At 43.1% G+C, this 27,245-nt stretch overlaps 1 protein-coding gene across 1 annotated transcript in view; it reads right to left on the minus strand.

The window, feature by feature from the left end:
* Positions 1 to 26,470, minus strand: part of LOC147336678 (protein NLRC3-like) — an 82,304-nt gene extending 55,834 nt beyond the window's left edge. Inside the window, exon 1 of the mRNA XM_086285550.1 lies at positions 26,313 to 26,470. The gene's annotated coding sequence lies outside the window, so the exon portion shown is untranslated. The remainder of the gene's footprint in view (positions 1 to 26,312) is intronic.
* Positions 26,471 to 27,245: the final 775 nt, after the last annotated feature.

The raw sequence follows: 27,245 nt of genomic DNA on the forward strand, positions 1-27,245 counted from the left end.
CAGAGCCTCAATCTGTATAAAGAATGAAAGATGTAAGTTTATTAGACAAAGTGTGAGCTTGAAATCATTCAGTGTTTCATCATCTGTTCAGAGCTGAAGAAGGTTCAGAATGTAGAAGTTTAGAAAATGGAAACTCCAAACAGCTGAAGCCAACAGGAAGCAGCTTCAAACAGGAAACTGTGCAGAGTTTCAGACTATATGTCCTGATGCAGCCAGTTGGATTTTGGAGATTTGAATCTCTGTTCTGTGACTAAGTCCTTGAATCATTTCTTCCAGTTGGTCCAACAACACAGACTAAGTATTGGACATGTGTTGTGGCTCCATTAGGGGAGCTTCTAAATGTGATGTGATGGCCCCTCTGGGTCTGTCAGGTTACAGGACTGAAGAGAGCTCAAACTGGGCACACAGTTGTTCCAGTCCGGACCAAAGACTCTATACTGGGACTGAGGGACTGCTTTGACTGCACCCACTGGGACTTTTTAAAGGCTCATGTTCTCACTTAGATCATCAATTTCTACTTACATTTCTTTCTGGGAAAAATGGGGATTCCTTTGGAAACAGGAAGTATTTTCCCCAATAAGCAGCCCTGGATTAGTAAATCACTCCAACATGTTCTCAGGCAGAAGAAGCTGTCTTGTTATGAGGGAGAGACGAATAAGATTGAGGCACAGAAACTTGTTGAAAGAGAGATAAAGCAGCTAAAATCAGGTGTAAAAGTAAAGCAGAGGATGAGCTGAATAAAGGACACTCAAGGCTGGCTTGGAAAGGAATGAAGTCCATGGTGGGGATGCAGAACAAGGAGCAAAGATGAATGTGATGCTGAATCAGCAGAAGACTTGGACTCATTTGATTCCAGCTTTGATATCATTGATTTCAATGAAGAGCTTTGTGATTGTAGCAAAGGGCTGGTAGCTCTGAGAGTCCCACTGATGAGGTGTTTGTGTGGAAATCTCTTAGTGGGACCAAAGAGAGAAAAAGCCCTGGTCCTGATGCTGTGGGAGGGAAATGATTGAAGTGTGCTGTGAGGAACTGACTGGGAGATTTTCACACATTTTCCAGTCCTCCTTGGAACAACAGGAAGTTCCCAGCATATGGAAACAAAGGTTAAGTGTCCTATGGCACTCAGTGATGATGGTGCTGTGGCCCCACCACCTCCACCTCTTTGTAAAGGAACTAACTGTAATCTGAAGCTTCAAATGGAACTAAGACTTCCTCCACTAGGTGGCAGTGGCTGATGAGAAAGTGTTAGTGGAGCTGGCCTGGAGTCAGAAACAGGAAGATGCAGGATTTGGGCTGAAATGGGGAAAAGTGGTTAGCACTAGTGCCTTAAAGCAAGAAGGTTGTAGGTTGAAGCTTGTTGGCCTTTCTGTGGAGGTTGGATGTTCTCCCACAGTCCAATGAAATGCTGCTTAGGTTCATTGGTGCTTCTAAATTGGCTGTAGGTGTGGATGTGAGAGAGTGCTTCTCTGTCGCTCTCTGTTGGCCCTGTGATGGACTGCTCACCTGTGCAGGTGGACCACGCCTCTTCCCTATGACAGCTAGGGCACAGGCTGCAGCCCTGTGAGCCTAAGCTGAATAAACAGTTAGCAAAAATGATCCATAGATGGCCTGAAATCCCCCAGTTAGCAGTTTGGTAGATAGCTATGACATGCTAATCCCATCCAGCAGCTGTAGTCTACCTGTAAGCTGATCCCTGCTGAGCCAAAGCACTTTTTCATATACAAATTACAACCTTTAATAGAAACCTATTGGTCAACATCTTATTAGCCTGCTGTTAGCGTCATTCCTCAGAAAACTGAGAGAAACTAACAGAGTTGATAAAGAATAAAGAGAAATGTGCTGATTTAAAGCCTTTGAAGTGCTTCAGATGATCTCTGTCCACTTCTGTCCACTAATTCATTCATGTAAGCTTTCTAATGCAGCTTTGATCTTCACAGTCTGCTTCATGAAACTCATTCTAACCCTGAATGTCAGAGTGTTCCTCCTTCTCTTTCCCACCATTCATGCTGGCAGTGGAGGAGATTTGGATGTTGGACTGTGTTTTGGATGATGTGTGTATGTTTGTGTTGGACTGCTGTCTGTAAAGCAAACGCACATTTTGCTTTGGATTTCAGTGTCAGACAGACTTTAAGGTGGAATGAAGAGTTGGAGAGTTTCACAGTGAATTATCCAGTGGAGGATTTTTCTTCTTCTTTGAAGGTTTGAAATGTGAACATTGTTCTGCTGCAGTCAATGGATTAAACCAGAGAAGAAGAAAACAGACTTTACCATGAAGATCCTCAGTGTGGATCAGTATAATATCAGCCTGATGTCTGCAGTTTAGTGTCAACTTTCACATCATATTCATCTCAGCACAACTAAAACATGCTGACTGACCTCAGAGTTTCAAGTCCACATCCTGGACTCTCCAGGAAACCACACAGATGCTTCACTCCTGAATCCTGCAGCTTGTCGTTGGAGCTCAGGTCCAGCTCTTTCAGATGGGAGGGGTTGGACTTCAGTGCTGCTGCCAGATAATCACAGCTGATCTTTGACAAACCACAGTCCCACAATCTGTATAAAGAATGAAAGATGTAAGTTTATTAGACAAAGTGTGAGCTTGAAATCATTCAGTGTTTCATCATCTGTTCAGAGCTGAAGAAGGTTCAGAATGTAGAAGTTTAGAAAGTGGAAACTCCAAACAGCTGAAGCCAACAGGAAGCAGCTTCAAACAAACACAACAAGAGAAAAAACTCTGAATGTTTCACATTAAAGTCGTACATTTATCATAAAAACAGGACAAAGACTTGAAAAAGTCGTGTTTTTCCTTCCAGGAGCCACAAGGCTTCACTTTTAAAGGTGAAGTGTGAAAGAAATGGACATATTTGAAGTCCAACACCTTTTTCCAGTCACATTATTAAAGCAGACAAACTACAAGCTCATTTTCATTCCAACAAGTCATCTTCTGACCTGGACTAACAACACTGGTCTCTATGTGCCATTCACCGGCTGTGAGACCAGTGCTCAGGGAGCGTCTACAAAGTGCAACACTGAAAGAACATCACACCCTCATTTGCTTCCATCATCCAACCTGAAGAGGAAACAGAGACGACTCCCCTTCAAAGTAAAAGCTGCTCCTTTTGGACACAGTATCAAAGAAAGTCTACAGTATAACATAGAAAAGACAGAACAAAGTTTTGGTTGTTTTTAAATTGTGCAGAAATGAAACTACACTAAGCTCAATTATGTGACAGACATTTCATCCCATGTCAGTTTGGCCTCATCCTGGGCCGGATTATCCAGCACACACTCTGACCACAGGCCCAGGGGCCACGCACAGCTGGGCTCCATCCAAGAGACAGCAAACAAACCAACACAATAATAAAAAGCACCATGTGATCTTCTTACATCTTCAAGACAAACATAGTAAAAACATGAGCATATTTGTTTCCTGATAAAATGATGTGACAGGTAGAACAGAGTAAAGTGGTGGTGTTACAGCCTTTCTCCCCTCTGCTTCCGAGGCTGTTAGTCTCTCCCAAACTCAGCTACAGGACTTCCAAATGAATGAAAGCAGCAGAAGTGGCTTTACAAATGAAAGAGGAAGATGGGGGAGGAGGTAAGTGACGGAAGTGACGAGTAAGGTAAGCGACCCATGTTGTAGGTGACGTCAGACGCCGGAGAGCTGGCGGAATTTAAAAAAAGCAAAAGCAAAAGCAAATGGTAGCTTAGACTTTAACAAAGGTTTTTCAAGCTTCAATATTACCAAATATACTAATCGATTGTCATATAACTAACAACATCTGTTTTATCATCTCTAACACCCTGGAGGACAACGGGGAGAGTTTAGACGCTCTCCAAGATTACATCGACCGCTGTTTTCAAGATTTAGTAATGAGGAAGGCCCAGAGTACATCCTCCCCGACCAAAATTGAGACGCCGTCATCGAAGAGATGTCGCCCGGCAGAATCCCCCGGTACAACATCGCCTGCCGGCAAAGACATCGCAGACATCCTGGAGTCAATCGACAAGCGATTGTCCAGTTTCGATGCGAGGCTGGCCCTGGTGGAGATTTTACACCGGGAATTTAAATCTCTGAGAATTCAGCCAGCAGCAGGTGGAAACGCTTGCCGCTGAAAATGCCACGCTACGGGAGTCGGTCAAATCTCTCACCGATAACGTGACCCAGCTAAACATTGAAAATAAAAAAATAAAAGAGTCCGTTATCGATCTACAAGCCCGTAGCATGAGAGATAATCTTGTGTTTTCTGGTATTCCAGAATCTACCGGAGAGGACGCGGAGGCAACGGTGAAAAGCTTCATCAAAATCCACCTGAAGCTGCCGTAAAGAACATCGACTTCGATAGAGTACATCGCTTGGGGGGGCGTTCGGTCGCGGACTGGGAGACCACGGCCTATCGTGGCCAAATTCGGGCAATTCAAGCAAAAGGAACAGGTGAAGAGTCGCGGCAGAGAGCTGAAAGGAACGGACTTCAGTGTGAACGACCAGTTCCCCAAAGAGATCCTGGAACGACGCAAGGTCCTGTTCCCAGTTCGACGTAGCTTTATCCAGAAAGGCTCCCGTGCTGTCATCGCTGTGGACCGGCTCTACGTGGACGGACAGCTGTACCGCGACCCCGGCACCACACCGTGGTTATACTGACTGCACTCCAGATAAGAAACCGCTACACTCTTTTCTTATTCATTCACACTTTCTCCTTTAACATGGGTTTAACCTAGTAATATCAATATGATGTCATAGCAGATATAACACCGTCACCCTCCGTCATTACTTTAATTGGAATGTTTCCGTTTCGTTTCTTTTTTTTTGTTGTTGCTCACAGTTCATGTGGTTTCTTTCTTTTTCTTGTCTTTCACTGCAGTGATCACCTACTTCCCCACTCACCTACAAACAAACACCCTCTATTTCTCCATATTTTCACACCACGATCACGCAAACACATCCGCTCAACGGCAGCACATTCACAACAGCCTCACAGCACGCACAGACTTGCAGGACACATAAGCAGGCCACGCTTGTTCATATTAGTGAATATTCACACATAGTCAGACTTACGGAGCCTCTCACCACACTTTTTTTCCCCTCTCCCTCTCTTTCTATTTGCAAACAAGGGATGTTTCTACACTCTCTCCACCTGTCTAAACGAAACACCCAGCGTACATCATTAGACATACACACACAATTATGGGCATGCTGAGGTTTGTCACATGGAATGTAAATGGAGCTGGCACCAGAGGAAAGAGGTTAAAGATATTTAACCAGCTTAAAAAACTACAGGCAGATGTTGTTTTATTACAAGAAACTCACAGACCTGTCACAGGTTTAAACGAACTTAAAACACCTGAGTTTCCTAACGTGTTTGCAGCCTGTTATAATTCTAGACAACGGGGAGTAGCAATTTTAATAGATAAAAATGTTAATTTTACAGTACTCGATACAGTTATAGATCCAGTTATTAAACTATCAATATTGAACAAAAAACTATGTATTGTAAGTATATATGGTCCAAATGTTGATGAACCCTCATTCTTCCACGGATTTTTTAGTGCACTCTCTGAACACCTCGATTGCGCACTCATTCTTGGCGGTGACCTCAACCTTGGACTAAATGAAGAAATGGATAGGCTCAACACAACAGGAACTCAGCGCAATTGGCAATCCACAAATATAATCAAACAGTATATGAGCGACTTTGGCCTTCGCGATGCATGGCGCTCCCTTCACCCCAACAATAAGGAATATACTTTTTTCTCGCATGTTCATCACTCTTACTCGCGTCTGGATTATTTTTTGGTCAGCAGCTCACTGCTGAGTGACATTTCAGACACTGAGATTCATCCTATAGCTATCAGTGATCATGCTCCTGTATCTTTAAAACTAATGCACAAGAATAATACTACGCCAAGTAAAAACTGGAGATTTAATACATCACTGCTTAAAGATGAAGACTTTATCAAATATTTTAAAAAGGAATGGACTTCATACTTAGACTTTAATGACACTCCCGGAATATCTGCGTCTGTTCTATGGGAAGCAGGAAAAGCTGTGATGAGAGGTAAAATAATTTCTTTCTCATCACACAAAAAGAAAGAAGAAAACAAAAACATTCAGGAATTAGAAAAAACCATCAAATCACTAGAAGAAGCCTACGCGTGCAACCAAGATCAGGAAACATTGAACAAAATATGCAAGACAAAACTAGAATTAAATGAAACTATTAATAAAAAAACACAATTCCTTATACAAAGACTTCGCTTGCAGAATTTTGAACACAGTAACAAATCAGGTCGATATCTAGCTAACCAGTTAAAAATAAATAAAGAAAAAACAACTATATGTGCTGCTAAAGATTTATCGGGGAACACAATATATGACCCTGGAAGAATAAACAACATTTTTAGGGATTTCTATGAAACTTTATACTTACCACAAATAAACCCATCTAAAAATGAAATTGATCGGTTTCTTGACAACGTAAATCTCCCAAAATTACTAGACAGTCAAGCAATGGAACTGGATTCGCCACTGACACCAAGTGAATTCCAGGAAGCCCTGATAAGTATGCCCAATAATAAGGCTCCAGGTCCAGACGGCTTCCCTGCAGAATTCTACAAAGAATTTTGGACAATTCTGGCACCAGTATTCCACGGAATGTTGCAGGAAATCGAGGAAAATGGCAGACTACCACCAAATATGAACTCTGCCAACATTAGTCTCCTGCTAAAACCAGGCAAAGACCCTTTATTTCCCTCAAGCTATCGTCCAATTTCTCTTTTAAATGTAGACCTTAAAATAATCTGCAAAGCTCTCTCAAAGAGATTAGAGAAAATAACCCCCCTCTTAATTCACCCTGACCAAACTGGTTTCATAAAAGGTCGGCACTCCTCAACAAACACTCGTAGATTACTTAATTTAATAGACTACTCATACAATAAAAACACTGAAACCATAATATTATCTCTAGATGCAGAAAAAGCATTTGACAGAGTTAACTGGAAATTTTTATTCGCAACTTTACACAAATTTGGTTTCGGAAACTCTTTTATAAACTGGATAAGAATATTATACAATTCCCCAACAGCTCGTATCAGAACAAATGACCAGACATCCTCCAGCTTCTGTCTCCTGAGGGGCACCAGGCAGGGATGCCCACTCTCCCCTTCACTTTTTGCAATTTTTATCGAACCTCTAGCAGCAGCATTTAGACAGGCTACAACAATTAAGGGCATAAAATGTAAGAACATAGAACATAAAATCAGTCTCTATGCGGATGATGTGTTGCTTTTTCTGCAAAACACACAAACCAACCTCTCTGAGGTAATTACTCTAATAAACTGGTTTTCAAGAGTTTCAGATTATTCAATTAACTGGCCAAAATCTACAGTTCTCCCCATTAACTGCTCCTTCCATAATTCTTCCTCTGCCCCACTGCAATCAGGAAATATTAAATATTTAGGTATTAATGTTTCTCCTAAGCTTTCAGACTTAACTAAATTAAATCACATCCCACTTCTAAAGAAAGTAGAAGGCAATCTGACTAGATGGAAATCTTTACCCATATCACTCATGGGAAGGGTCGCCACTATAAAAATGATGATCTTGCCAAAAATTAATTACTTATTTTTGATGATCCCTAACAAACCATCACAAGATTGGTTCAGATCTCTGGATTCATATATTTCCAAATTCCTTTGGAAAGATAAACCCCCGCGTATCAGCTTAAAAACGCTACAAAGAACCAGGGATAGAGGAGGATTAGATCTGCCTAATTTTCACCAATACTTCTTAGCCAACAGGCTTCAGTTCATCTCAGAATGGTCAAAACATACCTTCCTAGATGAGCCCTGGCTAGATGTTGAACAGGCACTATGCAAGGATCTAGAGATTTCAGACCTACCATTTATTAGCTCAAACATCAAAAGACATGAATGCTTTAAAAGTATCAACATCAGCTCCTCTCTGACAGCATGGTGGGAGTTTCTAAAAATATCGGAGTCTTCACTAATCCCATGCAAACGTACTCCTATCTGGAATAACCCTGACATATTACAAAACAATAATATGATTAACTTCCCAGAATGGAGTTGTAAAGGAATTAAATACTTAGAACATATATTGGAGGGAACAGAATTGATCCCATTTGACAGACTAGTTGCACAATATGGGATCAACAAGAAAAATTTTTTAGAATATCAACAAATTAAATCCATTATAAAAAAGAAATTTAACCTCAGTCAAGTTGAATTACAAACACCACCAAGTGTGGCACATTTCCTTACTCTTAAATCCCCCAAATTATTATCTAAAATATATAGAACACTTTCTAAATTAGATGAATCAATATCCCTTCCTATTGCAAAGTGGGAAGCAGATTTATCAGTCAGTTTAGACCAAAACTTCTGGTCTCAGGTATGCTTAAAAACTTTTAATTTGATTAAAAATCCCAGTCTGCAATTAATACAATACAAAATACTACATAGAGTGCACTATACAGGTCATCGGATGTTCAAGATGGGCTTTACATCTTCCAACAACTGCTCACACTGTCAAAACAATACACCAGACAATTACATTCACGCTCTTTGGTTCTGTCCACCAGTGCAGAAGTTTTGGCACGAGATATGTGAAGACTTATCAAAGTGTCTGAAATGTAACATTCCAACTTCCCCCTTAGTGTGTTTGTTGGGCAGCTTAGATAATGTCACTTCAGAAAAGAATATAGCCCATATGGTTTTCACTGCCCTATGCATAGCCAAGAAAACTGTCCTCATGAACTGGAAAAATAAAAACAATCTTAATTCTAACCAATATAGAAATTATCTATTAGATTACATTAGTTTTGATACAGCCTCGGCCACCACATCAGATCAATTGCTCTGGGCTCCTTTGATCGGCTCCATCACCTAGTGGGGGTGGGGGGTCATAGTTTGGTCCCGCCTTCAATGTTGTGATTGGTGTGGGGGCAGGGACAGACTTAGGGCGTCAGGGGGTTCCCCGGAGGCATCTTCCTTGGGGGGCTCAACCCGGGGTAGCGGTCACGTCCGGTTGGGGGCTCTTTTCTGACCATTTCCTCGTGGCTGCGTGCAGCGAGGCTAGGGGAGGGTCTGTGATGATGGACGTGGGTTACTGGCCTGGTAGCCTATCTGCCCCTGGGTGGGTCCGGGATGGGCGTGGGGGTCTGGGGGCGCTCCATCTCTGGGCCGGGGCCCTGGCTGGGCCTCGGGGCCTTGGGTCCTGGTTTGTGTGTTGCCGGGGTTGTGGGCGGGTGGGTGCATGGGAGCCCATCCCTGGCGCAGGGTGCCGCCGGTGTGTCGAGTCGCCTGTGGGGCTCTTCAACCGGTGGGGGAGATTGTTACACCTTGCGGGAGCTTTCCTCCCCTCAGGAACTCTCTGCAGGAGGGGGAGATACAGAAGAGGTGGAGGAGGATCTCAGCCTGGGCGTCTACTGTCTCATGTAGTCTGGATGATGAGTGGATGGTGGGGTGGGTGCAGTTTTCTCTGTGGTGGGGTTGGGTGGACTGTCCCGGGCTCTGTGGGGCCGGGGGGCGCTGCTGCGCTGGGCCCCGGCCTGGATGGGCCTGGGCACCCTTTTCCCTGGCGGGTCGCGGAGTGTGGGAGTGCCTACTGGGGTCAGCGGGGGAGCTGGCCCCAGGGAGGGGTCACTGCCCCTCCCTTCCTTCCCTCCCCATCTCCAGCTGCCTCCCTCCTCCCGCTCCACCACAACCACCCACACATGCAGGGCCTTGGAGTAGGGGTATGTCACCAGGATGCAGAGGAGGCCACCCCCCCCTCTGTCCCCTTCTGGCTGCCTCTGCCTCAATTTTATCCCACAACTTAGACATTCACATTACTCACACCCTCATTACACATATATATATAGGATCTTGGGGGTGGGCACAATACACGGAGTCCAAGTTACCCTGGCATCGTTGCCCACCTCTCAATTTTAAATACACGTAGACATTGAGGGCTAACAGGAGGGACTATGCGCTTACCTGCTGCTCTCTGGCAGGTAGCTCTATGCCCTCCTGGGTTTTAATTGCACCTTAGAACACACATGCGTCAACACTACTATGAGCGGGTGGAGGGAGGTTTGGAGTCTTCTCTCACCCCCGTTCTCTGCGGCCTGCTGGAGCGGGGGGGCTAGGAGGAGTTGGCCGTCCGGCTGCGGTCTGGGGTGTGGGGCCTCCCTGCTGCTGCGGAGTCGGGGCGGTCTGCCTCTCCCCACCGCAGGGAAAAGGGTAACACCACCTGGGTCTGGGTGCAGTTCCCCCCTCCAGGGGCAGGGGTACCTAGACCCGGTTTGTAGAGTACGCTTGGGGAGTGTGATCGCGTATACAGTGTCTCTTTATATTTGTCTCCACGTCGGTTGAGTGTGAAGTGCACATGAGAGCATGAGGGTGGGAATGGATGTTTGTGTCTGTGTGTGCCTGTATGTTTGTATTTATATGTCAGGTTGGGTATCAGACGCCACCTCTCTGGGGACATCTCGGGCCTTCCAAGGTTTGGAGGCCTATCTCCACCCACCACCACTTCCCCTGCCGGTGGCGGACTCCCTCAGCTGTCGGTGCGTTGGTGGTTCTTTGTATCTGGGGGTGGGCGTCCGGGTACACACCGGCTCACTCCTTGGCGGCCGCTTATTGGGGCTCGCTCGGGCCATTTCGGAGGTGGGGTGCCCCCGGCCTCTCGGCCTGGGGCTCGGTCACTCAGGCACAGCTGGCTGCCGGCGGAGCCCACGGGCGCATCACTGCAACTCCCCCTGGCTTCTGCTCCGCGGCTGCTGAATGAGCCCTCATCTGGGACTCTCCTTAGCTCTTACTGGGACAGTGTTGCAGCTGCCCCTCTGTGGGTCTTCCTTGGTCTCTTGTGTTCTGGAGGCCTCTGGATGTCTGGAGTTTTGATCTCCTCCATACCCGCTTGATACCATAAAGGACAGGGCTGTGGCTCCCCACACTCCCTAGCAGATCATTACATGGAGAAACCTTTGGAATGCAAGCATGCTGATCCACACAGGTATGCACACAGGTGTACACATGGGTATTCACAGACGCGGACTAAAGCTTTCTCGGCTGCTGCCTCAAAGCACACTGTGCGCTGTCTATCTTGCGTGCTGAACCATATCGTCTATTATTTAGTAACTATTGATATCTATGACTAGCTAGTTTATTGTGATGGTGCTTTTTTTTTTTTTTTTCTATTATTACGTTGCTCTTTGTTGTTTGCTGTCTCCTCTGTGTGTTTTTTTTTTATTTTTTTTCTCCATACAGGTGACCCAGGAGTTTTTTTTGTTGTTTGTTTTTTTTTTTTCTCTCTCTTCCCCCCCTTCTCACCGTCTCTTCTCCCCTTTGGTTTTCTTTCTTTCTCTCCCCCTGTCCTATTAAAAAAAAAAAAAAAAAAGATGACAAAGGATGAACTGAAGCTCCGCCATCACGTGATGTCGCATGCTGCTGTTTCTGATGTCACTAAAAAAAAAAAAAAAAAAAAAATGAAAGAGGAAGAGGAGAAGAAGAGGAGAGGGCGGCCACCCTGACCATCACTCCAGCTGAAAACATCACACTTCCATTAAAGTTGGTGAGAAAATGTTGAGCAGGATGAGCTGCTGGCTAATCTGGAGGCTGTAGCAGCAGCTCACAGTCACAGTGGATTTCCACTCATGAAAAAGCTCTGGCTGCTTCATTTCTCATCTCATATTAGAGACTTTAAAGCTTCACTGAAGCTGTACTGTGATGCTTCCATATCCCAGTGAGGCCTCCATAATGATTTCAGCTGTTCTGTACACACACTGTGTGCCCTGTATGGCTCAAAGTCTCTGCAGCCTGTTTTTATCTGCTATCATCAGATCTTCATCATCCTCATTCACATCCCTCACACACTCTACAGCCTCATCAGCACTGACTTCATCTTCACTGACTGATGGAGCACAACATGAACCTGTGGAGGCTGAAACACTGTCCCGTCAAACATCTCCCCGTCACCACTCCACTTCTGTCAGCCTTTAAATGAACCCTGCTCAAGTCTGTCACTTCTGTTTGGAGCCAAAAGGAAAAACTGTTGTTCAGTCGTTTGGAAAGACAACATTTCTGAAAGCACTCAAACTTCTTCACATTTGTCTTCAGAAACATCCTGAACATTGAGGATCTAAAGAAAGTTTCAAACATCAATCAAAGACCTGAAATATAGAAAAACAACAACAGCTGCAGTCAGTGAACTCACCTCAGAGTCTCCAGTCGACAGTTTGGACTCTCCAGTCCAGCACACAGAAGCTTCACACCTGAATCCTGCAGGTTGTAGTTGTTACTCATGTCCAGCTCTGTCAGATGGGAGGGGTTGGACTTCAGAGCTGAGGCCACAACTTCACAGTGAGACTCTGAGAGTCCACACTGAGTCAGTCTGTGATGATAGAAAATACAAAATGTGTTATTATAAAAGCAGAAAATCTGCATTATAAACACAGACTGAATGTATATGAAGACAAAACAGAGTGAGGTCATAATGTGATGAATCTGCTCTTCACATCTGTGCTTCAGCTCCTCTTACTGTGTTTGACATGACACAACGATTGAGTCTCTCTCAGACCTGCAGACCTTTAATGAGAATCTTTGTTTGGCTTTAATCTGCAGATGAAGGAGGAAGATGGTGTCACATTTAGGCTTCCATAATGTCCACAGTCTGTCACTGAGATCTGATCCAGAGTCAGAGTGAAGACACACATTTGGACTGTTTCCTGTTTTGACTCCAGAACATTTTGAATGAGTTCAGCTCAGTGAAGAGTTCCAGCTGGAAAGATGATCTCTGTTTGCTACCTGCTGTCAGGTACGACTGTTCACATCCACACGCAGGAAAAACCTGCGGACTGTTACTAAACGGAGCAGAAATCTCATCACTGGACAATAATGATGAATGAACTCAGAGCTGCTGATATCAGATCTGATTTCAGGGAAACTAAACACAGAAATGATTGGCTCATTTTAGCTTTCTGAGCCATTATCTGCTGGTGTGTCGCTAGTTGGCAGAAAATGATTTGTATTCCTGTTCAGGGCTTCAGTGTTTATGCGTCCAGATCCAGGTGACAGCAAGTCAAAATGATGTTACCTGTCTGTGTCCAGCAGCAGCCTGTATTCACTTTGAATATTGTTATAACCTGACATGGATCAGTTTGTCTTTGATTGGTTTGTAAATGTCACTGTTTCCATTGGACCTGAGTGACGTACAAAGACAGAGAGGGAGAGAAAGGAGAGAGAGGATGGAGACAGCAAAGAGAGAGCAAACACAAACAGGTGAGAGTGGACAGGTGACCAAGGTCAGCAACCAATCAGAGAGCTTCTGTTTGACCCACAGTCACTGATGATGACTGCACATAACCAAGCAGTGTGTTACTCTGATATCAAATATGGATCCTGCTCTTATAATAATGATCATCAGATGATATTATTGTGTTATTTTGTAGCTGAATACGATGTTTGTGTGATTATCAGTGAAAGAAGCAGTGAGGAGGATGGAGAGAGAGAGAGGACAGAGGGTGAAGTTAGAAACACTAAAAGGATTTTTCATGGATTTCATGGATGATTTGAGTGATTTCCAGCAGGACACTTAAACATGTCAGTGGACGTCCTAAAGAACATATTCACTGATATGAAACGTGTCATTGAACAGGATTAATATCAGTGGAAACATGGTGGAAACAGCTGTGACTGCATGGATGTGACACACTTCAAATCTGTTCTCCACTCTTGGATTTGGGATCCATGGAGCTGCTGCTGAGTCTGTACAATAAAGGAATGGTGTGGAAGGTTGCAGCGTACGGACTCAAACACTTTGTGGTTACAATCTGATTTTATTTTCAACATTAAACTACTAACCTACACTGATCAATGATGTTAGTGATCACATCTGGACTCACCGAGCCTTTCTGCAGTTCCTCACAGCTGGAATCAGTCTCAGTCGTCCCCGCACTGATGTGTTGTACTTCTGCAGGTCCAACTCATCCAGAATCTCCTCTGACATCTGCAGCATGAAGGCCAGAGCTGAGCACTGGATCTCAGAGAGTTCCTTCTCTGATCTGTTCTCTGACTTCAGGAACTCTTGGATCTCCTGAAATAATGAGAGGTGGTTCATCTCCATCAGACAGTGGAAGATGTTGATGCTTCTGTCAGGAGAGATTTCATCACTGTTGATCTTCTGATGACTCTCTGGATGGTTTCTGGACTGATCTCTGTCTGACCCAGCAGACCTACTAAGAGTCTCTGGTTGGACTCCAGACAGAGGCCATGAAGGAAGCGAACAAACAGGTCCAGGTGGCCATTTTTACTCTGGAGGGATTTAGACATGACTTTAGTTAAAAAGACATCCAGTGATGTGAAGCTATAAGACTTGAACATGTTCTTAAAGAAAGATCTGATTTTGTATTCTTCTCTGACATTCCCTAGAAAATCTTCTACCACCTCTGTCTTCCTGTTGGTGTGACAGTGGAACATGTAGACAGCAGCCAGAAACTCCTGAATGCTCAGATGAACAAAGCAGTAGACTGGTTTCTGGAAGATCACACACTCTCTTTTGAAGATCTCTGTACAAACTCCTGAGTACACCGAGGCCTCTGTCACATCCAGACCACACTTCTCCAGGTCTTCTTTGTAGAACATGATGTCTCCTTTCTCCAGATGTTCAAACGCTAGCCTCCCAGGCTTCAGAAGAACTTTCCTATCAGCCTCCGTCAGCTCCTGTGGACTCGTCTCACGTCCCTCATGGTACTTGTTCTTCTTCCTCTTTGTCTGAACCAGCAGGAAGTGTGAGTACATGTCAGTCAGGGTCTTGGGCAGCTCTCCTCTCTGCTCTGTAGTCAACATGTGCTCCAGAACTGTAGCAGTGATCCAGCAGAAGACTGGGATACTACACATGATGTGGAGGCTCCTGGATGTCTTCATGTGGGAGATGATTCTTCTGGACAGCTCTTCATCACTGAATCTCCTCCTGAAGTACTCCTCCTTCTGGGCGTCAGTGAAGCCGCGTACTTCTGTTAGCCTGTCAACACATGTAGCAGGGATCTGATTGGCTGCTGCGGGTCGGGAAGTTATCCAGACGAGAGCCGAGGGAAGCAGATTCCCCTGGATGAGGTTTGTCAGTAGCTGGCTGACTGATGACTTCTGTGTGACATCAGACAGCAGCTTCCTGTTGGTGAAATCCAATGAAAGTCTGCTTTCATCCAGGCCGTCAAAGATGAACAAAAGCTGAGAGACAGCCAGCTTCTCTGCTGTGACCTTCTGTAATGTTGGATGGAAAACATGGAGCAGCTCCAGAAGACTGTACTGCTCATCTCTGATCAGGTTCAGCTCCCTGAATGAAAGCAGAACCACCACACTGACATGTTGGTTCTCCAAGCCCTCTGCCCAGTCCAGAGTGAACTTCTGCACTGAGAAGGTTTTTCCAACACCAGCCACGCCGTTGGTCAGAACCACTCTGATGGGTCTCTGTTGGTCAGGTAAGGCTTTAAAGATGTCCTGGCACCTGATTGGAGCGTCATGGAGGGCGTCCATCTTGGAAGCTGTCTCCAGCTGCCTCACCTCATGTTGGGTATGAACCTCTTCACTCTGTCCCTCTGTGATGTAGAGCTCAGTGTAGATGGTGTTGAGGAGGGTTCTACTTCCTGTTTCATCACTTCCTTCAGTCACACGTTCACATCTCCTCCTCAGACTGATCTTATGTTCATCTAAAACCTCCTGCAGACCAACATCTGCTGAAAGAAAGAAAAACAATGAGACTAAAGAGAAAGAAAACTCTTCAATGTCTGAACAACACAAGAAGTCCAGTTTTCAGAAATGAGTCCATCAGCAGACAGATGTTCAGTCTTACTTTGTACACAGCTGCTCTGACTGGCTGTCTGCAGTCCAGCTCTGCTTCTGGATCTTTCTCCACACTGTGCAGAAGCTCTGATGGTGACACAGAAAAGTCACACTGGAGATACTTCTGTCCACCTTTGATTAGACTCATTATAAAAAGGAAAACAAAGTTCGAACACAGTCATGTTTCCAGTTCACTGACTTACATTTATTCCATGGACACTCACTCTAACCTGAACCACAGCTACAACCCAACATTGTTGAGGCCTCATCTCCTCCTTTCCTGACTGTAGAGGTTAAATATGCAACAACCAACAAATAAAAGAATTTGGTTCATTTCAAAGAAATTCACACGGTGACCAAGTAAAGTAACCGTAGTAAAGGAGACAACATCCCGTTGATGGTGGGATTATTTGAAAGATTTGCTTTAGTCACGTCACCAAATGCAGTTGAACCACCCGTGGATCCATGTTTGACCATTCTACCACTCTGAGCTCTGCTTTTTAATCATTTTATTATTATCATCATTCATTTATTCATTCTTTGGAGGGGGGCTATTTCCTAATGCCGCCCTAATAAGCTCTTTCAGTGTTATTCATTAATAAATTAACAGATAAACTGTGAAGAAGAAAAAACTGAGATTTAAAGGAGAGAGTGAGAAACTTGATCATCCATCCTCATAATACATGTTCATCAGTATCTGCTGTGACCATACTGCAGTAATAACTACAAGTCTACATTTCTGTGACTGTTGATCAATCACAGCAGGAATCTGAGCTCATCTCTGCACACAGAGCAGCTTCAGCTCTGGGATAAACTGCTCGCTTCACGTCCTTCTCAGCTCACAGACACTCATCCTGATATTTTCCTTTAACATTTGATGGTATAATTCATCTGAGTTTACACTTTATCTGCATGAATACAGAAAAACAGACCCAAACACCAGAAACCATCAGTTTCACCATGTAGAATATATTGTTGTTTCCCTTTAATTCAGAGAAAAACTCTGATTTGGATTTTCTCTGTTCTCTTTGCCACAGCCCATCCCAGCAGCAGCTGAAGCAGCTGACTGTCACAACACTGAATAACACTTTAGGAGGAATTTCAGAGGTCAGTAAAGCTCCAGTTTCAACATCAGTTAATTAATCATAGTTCATCATAAATGTGAACCTGGCTGGCACACATGTTAATGTTAGTCATTTAAATATTAGCAGTTAGCTGAGGCCACAAGAAGAAGAGGCCCTAGAAGAACAATGGATGATAAGATTAGATTTTCAAGACTAGGCAGAGACGTGTTTTCCTTTACTGTCTCTTACAGAGGAGGGAGCAGATACCAGACGAGGTCACGGAGGTACGGGGAGGATTCGCAGCAGACAGCAAGACTGCCACGTCCATGCGAGAGAGCGATGGCTACGATAATCTCTGTTTTTGTCTCCCTATATAATGTTGTACAGCCCATGTGAGGGTTATCCTCTCTGTGAACCAGATGCTTGATTTCACACAGAGGTCCACCAACTGAATTTGATCAGTTATGGAACGATTTACCTCGACAGGCTCCTTCACTCGCTGCTTTTAAACCTCCTTTAAAACACACTTTTACTCCCTGACCTTTGACCCAGTGTGACATGTTGGAGCAGGGAAATTATTTTACTGCTATTGTTAAATAATTGTCATCAGTACCATTGCATTAATAATATAATCTGGAGTTTATATTGCATTTAGAGGTTTAAACAGTGGGTCTTTCAGAAAAGGCTAAAAGTCACAGGCTGACAGGAAACAGGCTTGCAGAGAGTTTGCAGAAGTGAAAGTCTAAGTTATTTTGAGCAGCAGGCTAAGACGAGGCTTTAACAATGTAACAGATAGCTTTAAGAAGGCCTTAAGATGTTATGCATACAGTTATTATGTTAACTTTGTATTTCAGGTGCAGTTATAACTATTTTATACACAATGCATATCTGTGCTTATTAAAGAGTTGGAGCTCGGTCAATTAATTGGGGGTTGGAAGCTTTGTTCGGCGCGATGTCCGGACAATCTATTGTGTAAGTGACTTGGAGCTATAGAAGGTTAAAACTGCGTACATGCTTACAAAACATTTATATCAGGTCATTTTATATTAAGGTTAAGTAGAGGTTCTTGGTTAAAACATTTATTTAGTAGAAGACATACATATAGTCTCAGTGAGCCTCTGGCCTGGTGAAAGGTCAGAAGTGCAACAGGTGAATTGAGAAAGAGCGTTTAAGGACAAGAGACAGTTAGTAGGTGAAGAGGTGACACAAAGAGCATGTGAGGTCGTGACACACACACACACATGAGTTAGATTTATTTAGAGAGGTTCGTCATGTCTGGCTGGAACTGCAAAAGTGTCTCGGTAAAAGAGGAACCGTCCTTGTCTTCTCGGCGAGAAAGAGGAACTGAAAGATTGACCGGAGGAATCGGCCATGAAAATAGAAAATGATGTTCTTTTGAACTGTGTAAAAGTCAGTGTTGTTTTGATATTGACGTATGTATATATCCTGTCTGTGACGTTAAAGGGGCGTCAGTAAATTTAAGCCCTGATGGTATAAAATATCTGTTTATGCTTTGATTAAGTTGAAGATCACTTGCTGTCTGCGTACAGAGTGACTTCCCACATGTGTATTCATTAAAAAATCAACTGTTTGACCAAGAGCTTCTGGACCATGGTGGTTTGTACTCTCCTTCCCAAATTTTTGAACCTTAACATTTTGGGGGCTTCGTCTGGTGGTTGAGGAGAATTTGTGGTGTAGATGGAGAAATTCGGTGGTCCGTTGTGGTCAGACAGGCAGGCGTGACCCGGCAACTAAACTGAGGGGACAGGCGCCTTTAAAAAGAGGTAGGCACAGGCCTGTTGATTTTATCCGAAGTGTGCTGAATTGGATGATAAAATTAAATGTCTATTCAGTAAAAGTTGCCGGTAAATGTCTGTTTTGATTTTGATGAAAAATCTCATGAGTTGAAGCAGTTAGAGTTCTGCTAAGAAGAAATGAAAGCAGTAAAGTCTGCTAAAGCAGTTAGAGTCTGCCAGGAAAAGTTTAAATACTGGGTTGAAGTCCCAAAGAAATTGAGTTAGAGTCTCAAGTAGTTTGGTAGGGTATTTGGTCATTTTGTGGGTTAAAGTCCCGGTTGGTCATTAGGTCAGACCTTGGTTGGTCATTTTGTGGGTTAGAGTCCCCATTGTCCATCAGGGTCGATCTGCCTCAGTCATACACTTGTGTTGGGTGTTGATTGTTGTTTCAAAGTATTATAAATTATTCTAGAACGGCAGTTAGAGTCTGCTAGGAAGCGCAGAGCCCGGAGGTTACGCTCCCTCCTTGTCGTGGATGCGCGACATTGACCTGTCGGCGAACAGGGTTAGTTCAGTTTGGCTTAACTGTGGGGTACAGGGCATCCTGGAATGAAGCTAGGAGTTAGAGTCTCCTTACCGTTTGGAACGGTATCTGCGCTTTTTTGGAAGGAGAAGTTGGACTTCGGGCGTGTAACTTTAACTTAAAACTTCAGGGTAAGCCTTGGCTGTGAAATGCCAAAAATAAATTTTTAAATTGAGTTAGGGATTTTAGAGATGAGGCCAGAAACAGTTAGAGTCTGATACTGGTTAATTGATCGCAAAAAACTCAGGGAGTTTATCGGTTGGACCGTTATGTTAAATTTGTCGAAATTCGGTAGGTGTTAAAAGGCCTAAAATCTGTGCAGTTGTAAATATAAGACGTCTTTGTAAATATAAGAGATCTCTGTGTGTGTGAGTGTGAAGATGCAAATTAGTAAGCAGTGAACTGTTTAAACCACAGTTGGTTTTACAAATACTGCTGCAAACATTGTTGAAGGTGTGTTTAAAATGCCATTTATGTTCATTACAGGTCTCTCCAGCAATAGTTGCTGGTGTGTTTTATTTTTTCAATTTCTTGTGTGTGCGGTGAGAATTAATGGAGGTTTCAATCGTTTTTTCTTTGTTTTTGTTTACTTGCTCTTTCTGATTATGACAAGCATGTCTAAAATACTCTTAGGAAAGTGTGTTTTGAGTTATATTCCTCAACTCTGGTCACAGTTTAAGTGTGTGAATGCGGTGACTAGAAGGTTTTGAATGATGAATAAAGGTGTGAGAGGTATTTCTTTGGTGATGTAAAGTAGGATGTTTTAAGGTTTGAAAGTGTTTTTAATTTAAGAGATGCATGAGTGATGTTATAAGAGTTTGAGTTTCTTTTCTTTCAGTTTAAAAACACATAAGTACATATACTTGGTACACCCGTTTACTCTTTGACTTTATTAAAACAGACGGTGTATTTGAGTTTGAATTTCAGTAATTGTATGTTGATATGGTAATTTAGTTTATGTTAGGTAAAGGAGATGTCCATCTCTGCGTTTGGTACTGAGTGAAAGTGAGCACGTTGAAGATTGTGATGTGAATGCTGACAAATGCAAAGACTTTAGTTTATTTAAAAGGCAGTGTGTGTGAGAGGATTATGAAATCATTGTGTGAATGATGCTACATTTTAGATCAAAAGTTAGCAGAATTACAGAGGGTTTGTAGATTGTAAATACAAAATAAGTTTGATTAGCCTGCAGAAACAGAAAAAGCAGCTTGAGCTGCTCTGAGAAGCTGTGTGTGTGGGACAGGAAGTTACATGCCCATAAAAGGAAGTGACTGTGACGAGTGAGCACCCAGAGAGAGAAACAGAGTTAAACTCTAGGCAGATTAAGTATGGAGGTTTTGAGAAAAGAAATGAAAAGGATATTAATTGTATGTTTTAGTGTGTCAACACAGATTACAGATAAATGAAGGTGGACTTCTCTCAATCTGGAATTTTGAGTACGGCGCCAAAACCAGGAGACTAGCATAATTGGGAGAAAACAGGCCAGATTTTGGCTTAAAATTTTACAGCTTGACCTCGCACTTGGCCCCGATCCGGAGAAGAAGCTCAAAGGACAGTCAATCTCCTGATGAAGACCAACAGAACATCGCGGATTTGAGAAGAATTAATAGCAGGCAAAAGTCAGTGCTAATGAACCTTTGACACTGTCGACTGGCGATATCAGCAGCAGCATGTAAGGAACCACGAGGTGGAAACATGTACTGTAAATTACAGGCTGGGCAGTTGAACAGTGGGATAATGAGCTGTGGAAAGCACTGGACGCTGATTGTCAGATTTGCCATGCTTGGAGTAATCTTGAAAGAGACGACTGAAAGGATCAACAGAGAAGAAGAAACCACGTGATGAAACATGCACGGTGGATTACAGGCTGGTAAGAACAGTGTAATATGACTGTTTAAAGGCACTGAATGTGATATTTTGCCAGGCTGGGATTTAATCCGAAAGGAAAATACTGAAGAGAAACAGAGAAGAAACAGACTGTGTTTGCTGGAGAAGTGAAGACAACAAAAGGACACTGAGAAAAGGGACCAGGGACCAGTGAGAGGTAAAGCCGGACGAGTTCGACTGCGAGAATACAGGGTGTAATTGGACTGAAAGTGAAGCCTGAACTCATGATGGTTTAGAGATGTCCACCGTCACAAACAAAGAGGTAAACAAGAATAGAAAACACATAGACAAAGTGTTACATGTGAAATTATTTCTGGAAAGAATAAGTGAGATAGTTTTGAATTAAGAAATCAGTGCATTAATTAAACCTGATTACAACATACAGAGGCAATGAAGAAAGCAGCTTACACTCACTGAACAAAAATACATAGGAAACGCAATGAAGACCTGCTTACACGTATATACATGACATAAGTTGGGATTTCTGACCAGAGAAAGGGAAACAGGTAGTTTAAGTACTTATGATAATAATGAAAATGTCTCAGTTGTGTTTCTTTAGGGGCGAAACAGACCTGGATCAATTCTCCCCATGCAGCGGTCGGAAGAAACCTGTAGGTTAACTTGACTGGACATGCCAAGGCAAGTTTCTGGTTGAATTGTTCACAGCGCCATGTCTCCATAAACCTGACAAGTGGAGCCCTAACTTCTGGCTGAGGAGCAGGAATGCTGTTATTTAAAGAGGGAAATTAAAAGTTGGGTTAGTAAATTTGGGAAAGAAAACTGACGGCTTAAGTGGAGAATTGTGCAGGAGTCTGACACACTGCAGAAGCAACATATGCAAATTCACATACACAAGCAGAAAATGCATTAACCTTATGAAGACAAGACAAGCTCATGATGATTAATGCATAGACACTGATTAAACCTGGCTAAGAACACAAACATATGCAATGAAGAACAGCTTGCTATTTTGTATGAATGATACAATGGTGTGAATGTTTAATAAAATACATTTGAGTTTGAAGCTGAGGAAAGGGAGTTATGGAAAAAGGAAAAGTGATTAAAGTAGTTTTAAAAGAGTGACTTAGGAGTGCTCTCGTACTGAGTGATCAACACTAGTGATCACTGTAGAAAGAAATAAAATAATTTAATAAGGAGATGGATGACATGAGGTTGTCTGATTTGCTGAGCGAGGACACAATGTATTGCGACCTCTGGTGTGCCAGAGGTCGAGAGAGGGAATGTGGAGCAGGGAAATTATTTTACTGCTATTGTTAAATAATTGTCATCAGTACCATTGCATTAATAATATAATCTGGAGTTTATATTGCATTTAGAGGTTTAAACAGTGGGTCTTTCAGAAAAGGCTAAAAGTCACAGGCTGACAGGCTTGCAGAGAAATTGCAGAAGTGAAAGCAGGAAGTTATTTTGAGCAGCAGGCTAAGACTAGGCTTTAACAATGTAACAGATAGCTTTAAGAAGGCCTTAAGATGTTATGCATACAGTTATTATGTTGACCTTGTATTTCAGGTGCAGTTATAACTATTTTGTACACATTGCATATCTGTGCTTATTTGAGTTGATGTTCAGGTTCTTTAAAGGTTTGAAGCTTCACTGACGCGACTGTTCAGGTGATACATGTTGAGGGAAAACTAGAACATAGAAGGAATTGCAATACATGCTTACAAAACATTTATATCAGGTCATTTTATATTAAGGTTAAGTAGAGGTTCTTGGTTAAAACATTTATTTAGTAGAAGACATACATATAGTCTCAGTGAGCCTCTGGCCTGGTGAAAGGTCAGAAGTGCAACAGGTGAATTGAGAAAGAGCGTTTAAGGACAAGAGACAGTTAGTAGGTGAAGAGGTGACACAAAGAGCATGTGAGGTCGTGACACACACACACACATGAGTTAGATTTATTTAGAGAGGTTCGTCATGTCTGGCTGGAACTGCAAAAGTGTCTCGGTAAAAGAGGAACCGTCCTTGTCTTCTCGGCGAGAAAGAGGAACTGAAAGATTGACCGGAGGAATCGGCCATGAAAATAGAAAATGATGTTCTTTTGAACTGTGTAAAAGTCAGTGTTGTTTTGATATTGACGTATGTATATATCCTGTCTGTGACGTTAAAGGGGCGTCAGTAAATTTAAGCCCTGATGGTATAAAATATCTGTTTATGCTTTGATTAAGTTGAAGATCACTTGCTGTCTGCGTACAGAGTGACTTCCCACATGTGTAGTCATTAAAAAATCAACTGTTTGACCAAGAGCTTCTGGACCATGGTGGTTTGTACTCTCCTTCCCAAATTTTTGAACCTTAACACTCACTACCTCAGACAGCTTAAAAATAGTCTTTTTGTTTTTTGGTGCTGCCTAAAAGAACCGTGAAATATCTGTCCTATATACAGTTATGTTCATATATTTTTGTGCTACATCAGGAAACTCAAAAATATAGTTTGTAATATTTTAATCCTTATTTTTAAAACTGTTTTTGTCATTTTTCTTCTCCCATTGCATCAAAAATCATTATTTACACTGAATAAATGAGTCAGCAGCTCTCTTACATTGTTGCTGCAGGTTCATTACTGAAGAATGGAGGTTCTTCTTTGGACCAGTCACTCCTCACAGACACACAGCTGGATGCTGCAGATCCTGCTCCATCCTCTTCCTCCATCTTCTTGATGTCAGGGTGGAGTTAGTCTGAGAGGCAAACACACACACTCAGAGGTGCCGTTGTACTGGAAGCATCACACTGACGGGTTTCTAAAGTTCTCATTGATCATTTCATGGAGTTTCTGTGGTAAACACTGTCCTGTGACGTATGTGTTATGGTGAGGGTCATGAGGGCTAACCAGCCCCACTCCTTCCTCCTCATATTTCAGCCTGAAGCACAATAACAGCCTAAACCTAACCAGGAGGCTGTAACCTCAAAGGGACTTCATGGTTAGAAATAAAGGTTCAATGAAATGAAGCAGATCATAAAAACATGAGTTCCAACTTTAAAAGAAGCATCCACACGATGACGGCACAGCAGAGGAGCACTTTCTCTAACACACTGATTCAGTTCCACTGACACAAGGACACACACAGGAAGGCACACACACACAAGCCTTTATAAGAAACAACACAATCATCTGCGCTTGACTTGTCAATCCAAGTCCTTAGCCCATGAGCCCGCGGTATCAGACCACAGATATTCCCTTACTTTGAAAAAATAAAGCCAGTTTTCAGAACAGACCTGATGTTTATGCTACAGCCTGTTTACCAATATAATCAATATCTGCCCACTGAATACATTGCAAAGTATTCACTGGGCAGCACGTAGTATGTAGATCATTGAAGGAAGAAAGTAATGAATTTGTGCACAAAGCAGATGAAACAGTGTGTGTGAGCCACAGAGAGGTGTGAAAGACAAACATCCAAACTCAGCCTGCAGTTCTGTTCTGTGATTCTACATTTGACTATCCATTGAGTTTGGTGTGTACTTCTGCTTTGTTCAGATGCAGGAGGTAGAGCTGGTCACCTACTGATTGGAAGGTTGATGGTTCGATCCCAGGCTCCTCCAACCTGTGTGTCAAGTATCTTAGGCAAGATACTAACCCCAACTTGCTCTCTGATGGATCCATCGGAGTGTGAATGCACTTAGAAAACACTGAGTACAGATAAAGTGCTTGTGAGAATGGGTGTGATTGGGTGAATGTGACATGTTATATAGAACGCTTTGAGTACTCCAGGAGAGTAGAAAAGCGCTATATAAGAATCAGTCCATTTACCATGAAACACCCGGCGACGTATAGCATTTTGTAAAAGCCGAGAAATGCACCGTATCTGATAGCTTGCTGCGAGACCTTACACCGAGCACATCTACTGCTGGTGTGGTGCCTGTTATCAGACCTGGAGTTAGCAACATCCCCCAAGAACCCGAAGAGGAGAGTCCTGGCCCCTAGTCCTGCCAGTGTAGCAGAAATGATGAGGATGATGATGCAGCAGCAGCCGTTCTTCTCTGGGTGAGTAGCTTAATGTTGTTTGTGTGTAATTTACATTGAGTAGGCTAACCACGTTATTACATTAATATAAGGTGAACAGCCATCAATAGCATGACAGTCTTATTCATTATGATCCACGCATTTTATTTGGTAAAGCTTTAGTTCAGAAGGCCCTTACTAATGCAACACTCCCCATTTACCCACGCTGGCACTTGGAGTACACTGGCTTGTGGCCCCTTGTGCCAGCATTAGTGCTTTCATCCTTTCTGCTGCTCACAATTCACCGATCACACTTTGACTATTACCATTAAAACAAGAGTCAGATAATTTAGCAACAGAGCTACGATCCTTTAAATGTTAAAGTTTCATGATTCACGTGTGGATGTTGCATAAGAAAAGCATGATGTATAAAGTATAAATGTTTCTGACCAGTTGTTCATGTTCCTTCATTTTTCCCTGAAATCTATCAAATACTGTCCAACAGACTGATGGCACAGCAGTGCAGAGGCTGCAGAACCTGCGTCTGCATCGGAGAGCAACATGGGGTTAGTATCTTACCCAAGGACATCATGCAGACTGGCATTAAACCACCAACCTTCTGGTTAGCAGGTGACCTGCTCGACCACCTGAGTTCCAGCCACCTCATCAAAGTGACCAATCACATTAGAATCCTGTCCGGCTTTGGGCTCCGCCTCCAAACCATCCAAAGCGGGTTTATTTGCACCATGTATGCAGGTAAACTCAAACATCCATTCAGCTGCTTCAGAAGGAAAATGTCAGCTTGTGGTTTCAGTCACAGGAAACTCACAGGTTAGAGTCCAGCCAGAGGGCTGCTGTTGTTTATCTGTAAAGTCTTTACATTTACAGAAATAAATAATTATGTGGACACATCTGGATCATCAGCAAACATGAAACCAGGTGACCACCAGGACCAAGCTGACTGCTGACACAGAGTTCATACTCTAACTGCTAGCTGCTCTGCTAGCTAAGTTAACTGAAGTTAAAGGTCAGAGTAAAGAAATGGCGTGATGCTGCTGGGAGTGACACCACAGACTAGCAGCATTTAGTTACTCAGCATATAATGCAGTTAATCTGAAATCTCTTTTTCTCTCTGAAACAAAGTGACAGCAGACTGAGTCAAAGACAGAAACCTTATTTAAACACCAAATATTCACCGGCTTCACTTCCTGATCCAGGATTCAAAGAGGACGTTGCACTTACTCAGCTTCTTCCCATGAACGTCTTCCCTCTGCAGCTCTGCTGTCTGGACCAGGTCTGTGTAGAAACAGAGACAATCTTCTGCTTCATCAGTCCTCTGTGTCTGCAGGCTGAAGTCACATTAAACACTTCACACCAGCAAAGAGTCTGAAGCTCAAAGGTCAAAGGTCAGCTGCTGCACCTTGTGTGATATTGTTTGATCAATAATTAACCTGCAGCAGGTTTCTGCTCCAACTCCAACACACTGAACAACCCTGAGAACAAATTAGAGGATGTGGGTGTGTCTGCAAGCTTCAATAGTATTAAACACCTCACACCAGCAATGAGTCTGAAGCTCGCAGGTCAAAGGTCAGCTGCCACACTGTATATAATATTTCAGTATGTATACAACCTGACTGTGGGCGTGTGTGCAGCCATAAACAGTTTAAACATTAAACACTGAACCATAAAAGAAGCTTAAGCTGCAGCTCACAGGTCAAAGCTCAGCTGCTGCAGCCAGTTATGACTTTACATAAATCATCATGTTTTCCCTCTCAGCACTTGGGCTGTTTTGACTCAGCTACACTATGGCAAATGGCCAATGGTTCCACAGCTGTTCTTGTTCACAGCATCATCCAGTTAGAGAGGAAACTGTATAATGCAATGATGATGTTCCAGCGTCATGCTGCAGTTGTTGCTCCTCCTCCACATGCTTACCTGCCACAGTTTAACTCCACCTCTCAGACAGTCATGTCACCTGATCTGCATGTTTTGTTGTACAATGACATCATCTTGACGTTGACGAGGAGGATGAGAAAAACTAGTTTTGTCCTGCAGATGGCGATCTTGCACCGTGTTCAGAGAGCCGACACTTTGATGGTGCTGCTCTACTCAACTTACTTTTATCCTGGGTTGGACTCTATATGAGCAGCTTCCACTCTGGTTTCACTGTTAAAT

Source organism: Aulonocara sp. 'chitande type north' Nkhata Bay, linkage group LG3 (genome assembly GCF_057382095.1).
Source record: "Aulonocara sp. 'chitande type north' Nkhata Bay isolate Kocher_YH1m ecotype deep benthic linkage group LG3, A_spYH_male_GT1.1, whole genome shotgun sequence".
Classification (NCBI taxonomy): Eukaryota; Metazoa; Chordata; class Actinopteri; order Cichliformes; family Cichlidae; genus Aulonocara; species Aulonocara sp. 'chitande type north' Nkhata Bay.